This window comes from Pongo abelii, chromosome 5, assembly GCF_028885655.2.
Source record: "Pongo abelii isolate AG06213 chromosome 5, NHGRI_mPonAbe1-v2.0_pri, whole genome shotgun sequence".
Lineage (NCBI taxonomy): Eukaryota > Metazoa > Chordata > Mammalia > Primates > Hominidae > Pongo > Pongo abelii.
The window spans coordinates 49,768,886-49,785,291 of NC_071990.2; the positions used below are offsets into that span (position 1 = coordinate 49,768,886).

The 16,406-nt window shown below is 37.4% G+C and overlaps 1 pseudogene; it reads right to left on the reverse strand.

The window, feature by feature from the left end:
* Positions 1 to 4,317: 4,317 nt before the first annotated feature.
* LOC134761634 (elongation factor 1-alpha 1-like) lies at positions 4,318 to 6,915 on the reverse strand (annotated as a pseudogene).
* Positions 6,916 to 16,406: the final 9,491 nt, after the last annotated feature.

Sequence of the window (16,406 nt, forward strand, 5' to 3'; positions counted from 1 at the left end):
CTAGATTTGATAAACAACTTCAGGAAAGTTTCAGGATACAGAATTAATGTACAAAACTCAGTAGTATTTCTATACAACAGTAACATTGGAGCTGAGAACCAAATCAAGAATACAATCCCATTTCTAACAGCCACAAAAAATGTGAAAATACTTTTAACCAAAAAATGAATGATCTCTGCAGGGAGAACTATAAAATATTGATGAAAGAAATGGTAGATAACACAACAAATGGAGAAACATCCCATACAACGGATTAGAAGAATCGATATCATTAATATGACCATGCCACCCAAAGCATTCTAGAGATTCAAAGCAATTTTTATCAAAATACCAACAACATTCTTTATAGAATTAGAAAAAAAAATCCTAAAATTCATATGGAACAAGAACAACAAAAAGCCTGAATAGCCAAGGCAATCCTAAGCAGAAAGAACAAATCCAGAGGCATCACACTGCCTGATGTCAAATTATCCTACAAGGCTATAGTAACTAAAACAGCATGGTACTGGCAGAAAAGTAGACACATAGATCAATTGAACAAAGTAGAGAACACATAAATAAAGCCAAATACCTGCAAACAACTGATCTTCAACAAAAGTGACAAAAATAAACAATGGAGGAAAGACACTGGATTCCATAAACGGTGCTTGGAAAATTGGTTGGCCAAGTGCAGAAGAATGAAACTGGACCCCTATCTCTCCCCATATATAAAATTTTCTCAAGATAGATAAAAGACTTAAATGTAACACCTGAAACTATAAAAATTCTGGACAAAACTCTAGGAAAAACTCTTCTGGACATTAGCCTAGGCAAATAATTTATAATGAAGGACCCAGAGCAAAGGCAACAACAACAACAAAAATACAAATGGGACTTAATTAAACTAAAAAGCTTCCATGCTACAAAAGAAATAATCAACAGAGTGAACCGACAACATATAGAACAGGAGAAAATACATGCAAATTATGCCTCCAGCAAAGGACTAATTTCCAGTATCTATAAGGAACTCAAACAACTCAACAAGAAAAAACAAACAACCAAACTAAAAACTAGGCAAAAGACATGAACAGGCATTTCTCAAAAGAAGAAATACAAGTGGCCAATAAACACATGCAAAATGGTTCAGCATCACTAATCACCAGGGAAATGCAAGTTAAAACCACTGTGAGATATCTTACACCAGTCAAAATGGTCATTATGAAAAAAGAAGTAAAACACACACACATGTGCACAACAGATGACATGGATGAGAAGAAAAAGGAATTCCACTGCTGATGGGAATGTAAATTAGTTCAGCCTCTAGGGAAAACAACATGTAGATATCTGAAATAACTACAAATGGAAGTACATTCAATCCAGCAATCCTACTATGGAGTGTCTACCCAAAGAAAAAGAAATCATTATATAAAAAAGACACCTGCACTAGTATGTTTATCTCAGCACTATTCACAGTAGCAAAGCAATAAAACTAACGTGTGTCCATCCACAGTGGATTGGATAAAGAAAATGTTGTATATATACACCATGGAATACTATGCAGTCATTAAAAAATAATAGTCATGTCCTTTGCAGCAACAAAGGAGAAAGCTATTCTCCCACGTGAATAACTCAGAAAAAGAAAATCAAATATCTCATATTCTCACTTGTAAGCAGGAGCTAAACAGTGGGAATATATGAACATAGAGATGGAAATAATAGACACTGGAGACACCAAAATGTTGGGGGGGTGGGATAGGAGGGGGTTAAGAGTTGAAAAGTTACCTATCAAGTACAATGGTCATTATTTGGGTGATAGACACACTAGAAACACAAACCTCACCCTGATGCTATATATCTGTGTAACAAACCTGCAAAATACCCCCTGAATCCCAAACGATTTTTTAAAGTAACAATACAACAATAAAAAATAACACAAATAACAAACAGTTTAGTATAGAATATGTTTAGAAACTTTAAAATAAACTAAAAAATAACATAAATAAAAATAATTTAGTATAGAATATATTTAGAAACTTTAACATAGCATTTACATTGTGTTAGGTATTATAAGTAATCTAGAGATGATTTAAAGTATATGGAAGGTGGTCCAGTGCAATGGCTCATACCTGTAATGCCAGCACTTTTGGAGGCCAAAGGGAGGATCATTTGAGATCTGGAATTTCAGGCCAGCCTGGGCAAGACTCCATCTCTACAAAAAAAAATAAAAATTAGCCAGGCTGGTATATATATCTGTAGTGCCATCTACTTGAGAGGCTGGGGTGAGAGGGTTGCTTTTGCCCATGAGTTTAAGGTTGCAGTAAGCTATGATTACACCGCTGCACTCCAGCCTGGGTAACAGAGTGAGACTCTATCTCTAAAAAATAATAATAAAGTAAAATAAAATAAAAAATAAAACAATGTATACAGGAAGATTTCCATAGGTTATATACAAATACTATACCATTGTTTATAGGGGACTTGAGCATCCTTGAATTTTGATATCCAAGAGGATCCTGTGATCAAACCCCTGCAGACACCAAGGGACCACTCTATCACTCAGTTGTTACGTGTCAATTCTGAATGTGAATCAACTGAAAAATTAAGTTCACTGAATAAGCTGAGTGGAAAAACACCAAGTAAGAACATCATAAAAGAATTTAAGAAAATGTTAATTTAGCACAAATTAAAGGGGAATCTGATAATATTTCCAAATTTATAGTAGTAAAATATGTTTGGAGCTAAAAGTGTTCACTTGGACAAATTAAAAAGTTATAAAAATGTAAGATGTTTAAAGCTAATGGTTATTCATTGAATTCAACAGCAAGTACATTCCAGAAAACATTTGGCTTTTTCATGTAGTGTCAACAGTGAAATTCATCACTTTTGAGAACTTAACTATCACCAGTTTCCAAGAATTTTTGTCAGAAATAGAAGCTAAATATCCTAACATGCCCTAACATACAATATCTTGGTGGCTTAAACTTTTATTGCATATTTAGTTCAAGCCGAGAATGAATTTCTTTATAAGTGAAAAGAAATCCCTTCAACTACTATTATTGGACACTGAATGGCTTTGGAATTTAGTTTTCACTAAAGATTTATTTTTCTTAATGAATTAAACCTAAAATTTCAAGCCAAAACAACATGTATGCAAAACTTATGGCAAAGTTATTTCAATGACAACTAAATGTTGTTGGAATCACATGTAACGTTAAGCTACTTTACATACTTACCATGCTATCAAATTTTAAAAAGTGAGAAATCCATTCTCATACAAAGTTGTAGTGGGTATATTTTACAAGATCAAACTACAGTTCCAGCAGTGTCTTGGGATCCTCTATATAAATGCAAAGGAAATATCTGTATTTCAGAATCCACTTGACTGAGCAATTGCAGAGCTTCCACTTAACCTTCAATTAGAAATGATAAATCTGCAATAAAATGACATGCTAAATGGTAAATATCAAGAGAAAAATCTAATAGAAATATATAAATGCCTCCCAAGCAAATATGCTCAATTAAAATCATATGCTCATAGATTTATATCAGTATTTGGCAGTAACTATTTGTATAAAAAGGCATTTTCAAAGATAAAAACACCAATTCTTATTGCGTATTATCATGAACAGATGAATATTTTTAATCAATTTTGAAATATGAACCACTAATTTCGAACATCAAATAAGCAAAATAATATGTGCCCCCAAAATAAAATAAAATTTCACTCTTTTTCTTATTCAATTATATTACAAAATATGTACTCAGTTATATTATTTTTTAATTTCACCAATAAAAATGGACATTTGTTTTCTCTCTTGTTACATTAGTTATTTAATATCCTTAGTTTATCTAATATTCTTGATTTAGTCTCCTGGCCTACAAAACTTTTAATATTACTATCTGATTCTTTTTTTTTCTGATTAAGCTTAGTTTTAACAGGTCTCAAAATTCTGTGACAGGTTTTTGGTTGTTTTCATTAGAAAGTACTGCTTTTAGGGTTTCTGTAATCTCAGCTAATTGGGAGGCTAAGGCAAGAGAATTGCTTGAACCCTGGAGGCAGAGGTTGCAGTGAGCCAAGGGTGACTGTGAGAGACTCTGTCTCCAAAAAAAAAAAAGCACTGATTTTAAAAACTAATAACTTAAAACTACCACACATTAAAAAAAAAATCAAAATGGGTCTACAAAACATTCTACTTTCCTTCTGAAGGTTTTATGATGCATTGTTATCATTAACCAATCTTTTACTGTTAAACTTAAATGACCAATTGAAACAAAAAGTTCTGAGATCATTTTTTTACCACTGATTAACATTGGGGTGGTAGGTATCATGGATAATATTCATTTAGCCTTCTGAGGCTTCTGGGTAGACTTGGTGACTTTGCCAGCTTCAGCAGCTTTCTTATCCACTGCTTTGATGACACCAATAGTAACTGCCTATCTCATATCACGAAGAGCAAAACGACACAGAAGAGAATAGTCAGAGAGGCTGTCAACACACATGGGCTTGTCAGGAGCCATATCAACAATGGCAGCACCATCAGATTTCAAGAATTTAGGGCCATCTTCCAGCTTATTACCAGAATAGTATTCAATCTTTTCCTTCAGCTCAGCAGACTTGCAAACAATGTGAGCTGTGTGGCAATCCAGTACAGGGACATAGCCACCAGTGATTTGGTCTGGCTAGTTCAGGATAATCACCTGAACAGTGAATCCAGCTGCTTCCATTTGTGGGTCATTTTTTCTGCCACCAGCAACATTGTCACAACAAATATCTTTGACAGACACATTCTTGACATTGAAGCCCATATAGTCCCCAGAAAGGGCTGCACTCAAAGATTCATGTTGCATTTTAGCAGACTTTACTTCAGTTGTAACATTAACTGGAGCAAAGATGACCACCTGCTGGGCTTGAGAACATGTCTCCACTTGGCCCACAGGGACAGTATCAATACCACCAATTTTGTAGACATCCTGGAGAGGCAGATAGAAGGGCTTGTTAGTTGGATGAGTTGGTAGTCCAGAGCTTGAGGCAATATGGCTCCACTGGCACTGACATCTTTACAGGTGACTCTCCATCCCTTGAAACAAGACATGTGAGCACTTGGTTCTCATATTAGTCAGGGTTCTCTAGATGGACCAGACTAACAGAATAGATGTTTATGTGGTTTGGCTGTGTCCCCACCCAAATCTCATCTTGAATTTTCATGTTGGGGGCAGGACCTGGTGGAAGGTGGTTGAATCATGGGGGTGCATCTTTCCCGTGCTGTTCTCATGATGGTGAGTAGGTATCATTAGATATGATAGTTTTATAAGGAGGAGTCTTCCTGCACAAGCTCTCTTTCTTTGCCTGCTGCCATCAATGTAAGACGTGACTTGCTCCTCCTTGCCTTCTACCATGATTGTAAGGCCTCCCAGCCACTTGGAACTGTAAGTCCATTAAAACTCTTTTTTTTTTGTAAATTTTCCAGTCTTGGATATGTCTTCACCAGCGGTGTGAAAATGGACTAATATAGATGTATATAAAAGGGAGTTTATTAAGGAGTATTGACTCACAAAATCACAGGGTGAAGTTCCACAAAAGGCCATCTGCAAGCTGAATTGACATATATATATAAAAGCCTGGGTCTATCACTTTACCCAGTCCAATATTACTTTGGCTACAGGTTTGCAGAAGGACAAGAGAAATATTTGAAATATGTATATGTATATGCAATGGGTCTTCCCCAAGTGTTCCTGGCTCCTCTTCCATTAGAGAACTTTGTAGACTCCCCATCTTTTTCAGTCCTAGATATTGCATGAACAATTAACTATCTTCAAAGCTTGGTTAAATTCAAACCATTCTGATTTCTTGAGTCATATCTTATCTCGGTAACCATGCTCACTTAGTCTGTAGTAATTAAGTTAACTTCTTTATTGAAATCAGGCGTTCATTTTATTGGCAGCTTCTCCTACCTTTTTCTTCTTTTCAAGTCTAGAAAACGACAGCCACTTCAGAATTATTTAAGAAAGGTAGTGCTTTCCTTGTCAATTTGTCTCTTAGTGTTTTGATGAAAAAAAAAAAAACAACTGTGGGCCTTTTCTTTCTAAATATTTAGATTACTACCTCTACCTTATACATAATAATTTCTAGAATCCCAAGCTTCATTCAATACAGGCTCCCATTTAGTCTAGTTTTAGTCAACAATCCAAGCTTCTCTCAGCTACTCAAGCACAGGGTATAACTTTTTTAAGAGCTCCAAATTAATAAATTTAGCCATGTTTTCCTCTCCCTGGTATAGTGCCCTCAGTGTCTATCAGCCCAGATTTGGGCTGATATAAGTTTTTAAAGTTTTACAAAGTTTTTAATGTGTAGCCCTTTCCTCTGAGGTTTAAATTTACAATTGTAGGGCATTCTGACTCTAGTTATAGAAGAGGACAGTGAGAAGTGACAGGGATCAGAAATGAGAATTTGCATCTGCCTGCAAGATAATGAGCTCATGAATTTAATGCAGAGTCTTTGAAACCAATGAAACCAGGTCACGAAACCAATGAAGAGGGATGGATTCTACTGATATGAAAAGTTCGGGAAATTTTGGAGTTTGAGGCACTGAGATATATTTGAAGCCTCCAAAATGCCATATTCCATATCATAATATTCTACTTTTTCCAAATAAATCCTAACTTTCAGAGGAAACACACTGAGACTGTAAACCTAGTCTATGTTAAAATTCCAGAAATAAAAAAATCAGATTCTATACCTGAGAAATATCTACATAAACCCAGTGGCTATAAGAAATTATTTCAGGAATAGTCATAGAAAATCTCTGGTATAGTGCCTTGAGTATAGAATTTAAAGCTCTGATTCTATCATTTACACTCCAATAGAGGTTTCTGGAACTACCTCACTCTATAGTCCTTGTATAACTTATGCCCATTGTAATATGCTAGAGCAACCATCATTTGATCTGTTCTCAATATTTTAATGATTGGAGTCATGGATTAAAAATGTCTCGTGTCTAATGTTAACCTGCTCCTCACTGCCTTCATATCTAACTAGATCAAATAGTAAATCTCTTATCACAAACTTGAGGTCTGTTGCTTGTAATGTCTTTTGGTATCAAATACTGTATTGGCTCACTGTAACAGAAAATGCTCTGGCTATTTTAAACAGCAAAGAGTTTTATACCAGGAATAGGGTGTTTTCAAAATTATTGGTAGCATTAAAGAACTTCTCTATGGTGTACTTCCAGAAATACTTCCAGGACCATACTGTAAAACCAGCCCACCAAGGGGACTCCTACTTCCACCACAATCAGGCATCCTTTGTTCCAGCTTCTGAATTCAAGATCCCACAATCTTGCTATAACTGAAGGTCAGAAAACTACCCTCACAATCATTTATTCAATGAATATTTATGAAATCCCTACTAGGAAGAGCCTGTACTGTGGGGGTTGCTTGGTAGACAGAAAGCAGAAGAAGATATGAGATTATGGTATGAAAGGCACCCAAAAAGAATGTGAAAGTATTAAGTTAGGATAGAAAGAGGTTAGAGAAACACTGAATACAAACTTTATAAAATGTTTGATTTTGTTAAGGAAAAACTTTTCTGAGTACCTGGTTTACATGGCAGAAAATTGACAAACCATTAAATGAGAATGCTTATAATTCTTAGATAAATATAATCCCATCAATTTATTTCATAGTGACATTTCATTTTTTCATAAAGTTGCTAGTAGAATGTTTTGATTAGACAATATGGCAAATAGAAAAAAACAAAACATTAGTTTTTATTTTCTTTTGCTTCTTCACAAGCATTTACTCATGCTCCCATTTTTTTTTCACTAAGTAGAAAATGGATGTATACACAAACATTGCACTGAGAATCTGGAATTCTAAAACCAAAGCAAAGAATTAATATAACTGAATAAGTCTAGAAAAACAAACATGGCAATCAGAAAGAATTAAAAACCCACTCAACTTATCCAACAAGGTTAGTACCAAGGGCAACGGCATTTTTTTACACTGCATATCTGTCTGTGTGTGTTAATTATCTCAATAGCTATTTCAATCAATTATTTTCTTCTGACAATGAAGATTACTCCCAGCAAAACGTCTTAGTTGACAAGTTACTTGGATGACCTTAATTACAACATCTATTGGACCATAAATGAATTTAAAAGATATTAAGGGAGGGAGAAACCAAGTGGTAAATTTTATTTAATTTTCTGGGTTAATTTTAAGTTCCCTGGGAAACGTGATTTTCTAGGTTATTTCTTTTTGTTCAAAACTTTCCGTGTAAAAATGCTGTTTCCAAATATTAATCTTTCTCTTCAGCTTAATACCTTGCCATTCAATATCCTGAAATGACTAAAAAAAAGTCTGGATGAATTTAGATTGCTTATTAAGCACAATGTAAATCAAAATTCAACTAAAATGTCTTTTTTCTACCTTTATTCCCTGCTACAGTTTTTAGTGTGCTACCATTCTTCTGTACTTTAAAATAACACTTGGCTTAACAATAACAAAACAACAATACATTCTAATGCATTAGTTAAAAAAAAAAAAAAGAGAAACTGTCCAACTGTCCACATTGTAATCTACTGCTAAATATCCATCTAGACACATCAAAAACTTTTCTACTTAATTAATAGAAATGAGCCCATTTTAAAATTAGGTAATTTCAGTTACAACATTTTGCTGATTTTTTTTGTAAATAAGAAATCAATAACACACTCATTTTTTAATTTGAGAATGTCACAAGCTTTCATTTGACTTTTTTACATTTTTGTCTGTGACAGAAGGAGTTGATGGTGGCAGTTGAACTTCTTTTCAAGTTGTTCTATTCCCAGATGACTCTTTTTCAATGAAATTTAGCCATCTGGGAAGTTTGTTCTTTGTAACTTTCCTCTGTAGGAAGAGCATGCCTGTGAAATTCAGCAAGAAATTAAGTCATAAAAAGAGCAAGTAATTCCACTGAAGCCAGAGATATCACTTTTGTGACTGAACTACAGGGGAATTAAAATTGCCCTCACCAATCTGAATTTTATCAGTTCTAAAAAATTGTAATTTTAAAAAAATAGCCATGCAACATATATGGTAAAGATAATTTCTCTGGTTTAAAGAATGATTTTATTCGCATGACATTAATCAAAAGGTGAGTTTTCAAGGTTATCTAATAGGGAATCATTCTTAACATAATAATTTGTTCATTTTAAATTAGCATTACACATTTGGCAGTTCTGTTAAGAAGATAATTTGGCAACCTCTTCACTGAAAGTGGCTCCTCTCATAAAAATGGGCACCGAGAGAGATATTTACACATACTCTAACTCCACCTATATGCACAAAATTACTGTAGAAAACTGCATCACCAACTTTTTAGTGTTTGAGTAGACAATGATGTAAGTCCATAAAATCTAGCAATGGTGGGCATAGTTTGAGGAAGAAAGGTAAAATAGTAATGATGTACTTAGAAGCGAAAATCCATTTTGTCAGAACCACTATTCCTACCTAATATCTATATTCCCTTTCATTTTTACAGACTTTATACATACTCTCAATATGCCAACTAAAATCAACATTTATCAGCCTCTCTTGCATCTATGTGGCCATGTGTATTAGTCTGTTTTCACACTACTATAAAGATACTACCTGGGACCGGGTAACTTATTTAAAAAAGAAGTTTAGCTGACTAACTGACACAGTTCTGCATGGCTAGGGAAGCCTCAGGGAACTTACAGTCATAGCAGAAGGTGAAGGGGAACCAAGTCACGTCTTACATGGCAGCAGGCACAACAGAGACCACAGGGGAAACACCAGGCACTTATCAAACAACCAGATCTCATGAAAATTCACTCACTATCATAAGAACAGCATGCAGGGAATCACCCCATGATCCAATCCCCTCCTACCAGGTCCCTACCTCAACATGTGGGGATTACAATTCCAGATGAGATTTGGGTGGGGACACAGAGCCAAGCCAAATTATTCCACCCTGACCCTCCCAAATCTCATGTCATTTTCACATTTCAAAACCAATCATGCCTTCCCAGCAGTCCCCCAAGCCTTAACTCATTCCAGCACCTTAACTGAAAAGTCCAAGTCCAAAGTCTCATGTAAGACAAGTCAAGTCCCTTCCACCTATAAGCCTGTAAAATAAAAAAACAAGTCTGTTACTTTGAAGATACAATGGGGGTACAGGCATTGGGTAAATGTTCCCATTCCAAATGGGAGAAATGGGACAAAACAAAAGGTTTACCAGCCCCATGCAAGTCCAAAACCTAGCAAAGCAGTCATTAAATCTTAAAGCTCTGAAATAATCTCTTTTGAGTCTATATCTCACATCCAGAGAATGCTGATGCAAAAGGTGGGCTTCCATGGCCTTGGGCAGCTTCACCTATGTGGCTTTTCAGAATACAGCCCCTAAAGCTGCTTTCACAGGCTGGCGTTGAATGCCTGTGGCTTTTCCAGGGCGCAATGCAAGCTGTCAGTGAACCTACCATTCTGGGGTCTGGAGGATGGTGGCCCTCTTCTCACAGCTCCACTAGGCTGTGCCCCAGTGAGTACTTTGCATGGGGTCTCCAACCCCACATTTCCCTTCTGCACTGCCCTGGCAGAGGTTCTCCATGAGGGACCCCTGCAGCAGACTTCTGCCTGGACATCCAGGCATTTCCAAACCTCCTCTGAAATCTAGCTGGAGGCTCCCAAAGCTCCTTTTGTCTTCTATGCACTCGCGGGCCCAACACCATGTGGAAGCTACCAAGGCTTTAGGCTTGCATCTTATGAAGTGATAGCTTGAGCTGTACTGTGTCCCCTTTTAGCCATGGCTTGAGCTGGAGGGCCTGGAACACAGGACAGCAAGTCCTGAGGCTCACAGAGCAGTGAGGCCCTGCGCCTGGCCCACAAAAACATTTTTTCCTCCTAGGCCTCCAGGCCTGTGATGGGAGGGGCTGCTGTGAAGATTTCTGACATGCCTTGGAGACATTTTCCCCATTGTCTTGGCTATTAACCTTCGGCTCATCACTTATGCAAATTTCTACAGCCAACTTGAATTTCTCTTCAGAAAATGGGGTTTTTCTTTTCTACCACATGGCCAGGCTGCAAATTTTCCAAACTTCTATATTCTGCTTCACATTTAAACATAAGTTCCTCATCTTCATCTGAGACCACCTCAGCCTGGATTTCATTGTCCATAACACTACCAACATTTTGGTCAAAACCATTCAACAAATCTCTAGGAAGTTCCAAACTTTCCTACATCTTCCTGTCTTCTTCTGAGCCCTCCAAACTGTTCCAGCCTCTGCCTGTTACCCAGTTCCAAAGTAACTTCCACATTTTCATGTTATCTTTATAGCAGTACCCCACTTTGGTACCAATTCTCTGTATTAGTCAATTTCCACACTGCTATAAAGATACTATCTGAGCCTGAGTAATTTATAAAGAAGAGGCTTAATTGACTTACAGTTCTGCATGGCTGAGGAGGCCACAGGAAACTTACAGTTATGGCAGAAGGCAAAGGGGAAGCAAGACATATCTTACATGGCAACAGGCAAGAAAGAGAGCTCAGGGGACACACCAGACACTTACCAAACAACCAGATCTCATGAAAACTCACTCACTATCATGAGAACAGCATGAGAGAAACCACCCCCATGACCCAATCCCCTCCCACCCTGTCCTTCCCTTGACACATGGGGGTTAAGATTCAGATTACAATCCAGATGAGATATGGGTGGGGACACAGTGCCAAACCATATCACCATGTGGCCCATTGTTGCTCAATGAGATATAAGCCATATTCTATGCAGGGTTCCTGGAAATGTTTTGTATTACTAAAACAAAATTTTCATGCTCTTTCTTGTTTCTTCAGTTTTCTTTATGCCTGCAATGTGGTCTGGAATTGTAGCAACTATCATAAAATCATCAGAATAAAAGCCACATACCAAGAGGATAAAGTTATAGGAAGACTAAAATATGGATGTTCTCATTGGACTGCCATCTCAGACCTGGACTACTTGCCTCAAAAAATTCTTACATTATGCAAAAATAAATTCCTTTTTGTCTAAGCCACTGTAGCTAGAATTTTGTAACATCATGCCAAATGATAAGTGATAACCATCCCTCATGTAACTCAAAAAACTATAACAAACACCTTGAATGTGGACAACTACTCATGCAGGCATCCATCATGCATCTTACATCCTGTTGGTGGAAGAAAAGTCTTTATATAAAAATATTATGAACTTCTGAAATAGTGCTATACTCTGATTTTTGTGGAAAATCTTATAAAATCCTTTATCTCATAAATAATGTAGCCTGCCCCTTCCTCTGGGAGCTCTGTCCTAAACACCCATAATGGTAGACTAGATAAAGAAAATATGCTAAACATACAGCATGGAATACTATGCAGCCATAAAAAAGAATGACGGAGCTGGAGGACACTTCGTCAGCAAACTAACACAGGAACAGAAAACTAAATACTGCTTGTTCTCATTTGTAAGTGGGAGCTAAATGATGAGAACACATGGGCACATTGAGGGAAACAACACACACTAGGGCCTTTCAAAATGTGGAGGGTGGGGCCAGGCATGGTGGCTCATGCCTGTAATCCCAGCACTTTGGGAGGCTGAGGCAGGCGGATCATGAGGTTAGGAGTTAGAGACCATCCTGGCTTACACAGTGAAACCCCATCTCGACTAAAAAAATACAAAAAATTAGCCAGGCGTGGTGGCGGGTGCCTGTAGTCCCAGCTACTCGGGAGGCTGAGGAAGGAGAATGGGGTGAACCCAGGAGGAGGGGCTTACAGTGAGCCAAGATCGCACCACTGCACTCCAGCCTGGGCAACAGAGTGAGACTCCATCTCAAAAAAAAAAAAAAAAAAAAAAAAATTCCGGAGAGTGGGAGGAGGGAGAGGATCAGGAAAAATAACTCATGGGTACTAGGCTTAATACCTGGGTGATAAAATAATCTGTACAACAAACCCTCATGACACAAGTTTACCTGTGTAACAAATCTGCCTCTCTGAACTTAAAATAAAAGTTAAATAAATAAATACAATAGTATAAGTTAATACAGAGTGAGAATGCCTCGCATGAGCTCCCTAAGGTGCACCATGTGCAATGAACATTTCCAGGACTTTATGCCTGGAATGTGATCTGGAACTGCAGCAACCATCATAAAACCCCCTCATACGGAAAATTTTTGGCTCCCATACAGAGTCAAAGAAAGAAAGGAACATCCTTAAAAAGCATCTTAAATAGTCGTAGCTGACATTCCTTTCACTCTTTTTCATAAAATCCTTCTTCAATTAAGTTTTTAATCTTTCTTCATACACATGTGACAATCATCTGGATCTCAGAAGCTCTGAGAGTCTGTCCTAACACTAATAATGCAAATGCTTGTCTGAAGTCCTGGGAATGTTCATCACGGATGACGACAGCTAAAAGGTAAATAGCTCAACTTTCCAAGAAGCCAGATGGATATGTTATGATCTCTAATTCTCAGTCAGATTGGAATCAACATTTCTTACTGCATTGGCGGCAACCTCCCTTAAGTCGTGTTTAAAACTTCTCTTGTTTATTTTGCCAACTCTGGAAAACAAGTCCTTACAAATTATGTTACAATTCATAAATAAAAGGCTATTCATTTACAGGTAGCCACATGTCTTTTGAGCCATTAGAACAGCCTTACTCAAATTTGAGACACATCTGTCCATAATCAATCAAATTATCAAATATACTTGTTATTTGTTAACTTGAAATGGAATAATACAGAGAAATGAACCTCTTAGGGAATATTTAAGAGTTATTCTTATCTGTGGGAGTTTTGTTTTGATAATTTTTTTTGAGGTAGGGTCTGGTTGTGTTGCCCAGGCTGGAGTGCAGTGGCACAATCTCGGCTCACTGCAACCTCCACCTCCTGGGCTCAAGCGATCCTCCCACCTCAGCCTCCCAAGTAGCTGGGATTACAGGTGCGTGCCACCACAGCTGGCTAATTTTTGTATTTTAGTAGAGATGGGGCTTCACCATGTTGGCCAGGCTGGTCTCGAACTCCTGGCCTTAAGTGATCTGCCTGCATTGACCTCCAAAGGTGATGGGATTACAGGCATGAGCCACCATACCCAGCCTGCCTTGGGAACTCTAAAAGGAAAAAACAGTACAATTTAAGCAGAAGCCTCAGTTGATTCCACAGGGAGCTCTTTATTTGGGGACTTTCAAAGTGAAATTACATTAAGCTGAGGGGTGGGGCTTTACTTTTACTGGTAATTGAATGTGGTCTGCCCCTGGACAGGGAAGCCATCCTTGAGTGAGTTAGTTCTTATCATTCAGGGTAATTCTAAGAGAAGGAAGCAGCCATGATTCATCAGTGGTGGCCAACATGACCAGTAGTTGGGGGAATGAGGCCCCAAACCTGAAGGAAAATCTGGAAAGTGTGCCTTGGAGACCCCTCTAGTCAGTTGGAGACCTCTGATAAACATTTGTATGGGATATAGATCTCATCACACTCTCTATACCCTTACTATATACCCCTCACCCCTTGTAAAGTTTACAATATTTGTTCTTTCCATATTCTTGACCATTTGACAAATATATTAGCCTCTGTTCTTATATCTGTAGATTTGTATCTCAGGCCTTCTTCCCACTTGAAGTAAATGACCAAAGGCACAATCTAAAGTGCTATCTATTTAAACGATTTCCTCACTACTTCTTGGATCAACTCTGCTAATATACAATACCGTTACAGATAAAATCTAGTCCTACTTCGAAGATATGAGTGGAGGGAGAAGCAATGAAGCAGTAGAAAGTAGTACCATGACAGTTTGAGTCATCTGCTTTTATTTTTCTACCTTCTGGATTTGCTCAGATCCAATCACATATGCACCATTTCCACTTTACACTAGAATACTGCTGTGCATGTTGAGCTCTATAGGTCTGCCAAACAGATAACCACCAGTTTAATATGGACATGATCACCTGATTTTTAGCCTGCCAGAAGCTGCTTTTTAGTTTCTTGGAGGGGATAGGAGAGAGGTTAGGAGTTTCTCCAAACTTGCAGAAGATGATGATAATGATGATCCATATCAAACAATATGAGTGGTAAAAGAAGAGACTGGTCAAGTGAAACAATGTGTCAGATTGAAAGCATGGGTATAAAGTTGTTTTGAATGCAGTCCTCATGAATCTTTCACAGAAGACCAGTTCCCACTGAGAAGTCCATTCTTTCAAAAGGCTGCATAGGAAGTGGAGAGGGAAAATGGAGCAGTTGCATAGGGAGTCAGAACCACTGTGGTTATCCACAGGGCAGAGAAAGAAAGAAAGAAAGAAAGAAAATTGTTTTAATCTTTTCCTATCCAGTAACATTTATTAAGAGCTATGTGCTGGCCCAGTGCTGGGTGCCCTACACATTCTATCTCATCTAATGCACACAACAAACCAGTTTTTATTAGTTGACCAGAAGTCATCCACCAATGCCTGATATGAATTGGCAACACAGACCCACCCACTGACTTTGAAGTTAACACTGCCCCTACTGAAGACTCTTCCATCCAATTTTACCAATTTTATGATTTTACCCACAGGTAAAATATTTTTTAATCATAAAAGACATTCTGTAAGAATTCTTGTTATTATCCTGTTATCTAGGCAAATCTAGAAAGAAGCCTGGGGGGCTCATTAAAGTAGATATGCTGAGATGGAGAAAATTAAATTTTATCCCTTACTTCCTCTGGCTAAGAAAATTTTTAAGGCTCCTCAACAGGGAAAGAATTGGAGTGCAAACCAGGAAAATGTATTCATTGAGATCAGTAACTTGTCCAGCTGTTCCTCATACTTATGGCTTTCAAATATGTCAATGATATAGTTTGGACAAGGTTTGCGAACAAGAGAGGAAATGTTCTAGGCTAGGAAAACATTTGTGGATTGAAAGTAATTTTTTTCTAAATAATCAACGAAACAGTCCTACTTTTCAATGTTTTGAATGCATTGACTTCAATCAATTCATAAGACAGAACACTGTCATTTGAAATATTATACTATGTTTCTACAAAACAAAAAGGAATACAATTTTTTAAAACTCATCAGTTTCATGGAATTTTACTGGAAAGGTAATTAATTCATTTTCTTAGTTAATATGTTGGATCTGTCAAAGCATTATACAGAGTAAGTATTATTTAAGTGTTTCTTTCTTTTATTTCATTTTATTTTTGAGACTGAGTCTTGCTCTGTCGCCCAGGCCAGAGTGCAGTAGCACAATCTCTTCTCACTGCAACCTCGGCCTCCTGGGTTCAAGCAATTCTCCTGCCTCAGGCTCCCAAGTAGTTAGGATTACAGGCGCACACCACCATGCCCAACTAATTTTTATATTCTTTTAGTAGAGACAGGGTTTCACCATGTTGGCCAGGCTAGTCTCTAACTCCTGACCTTGTGAGCCGCCCTCCTCGGCCTCCCAAA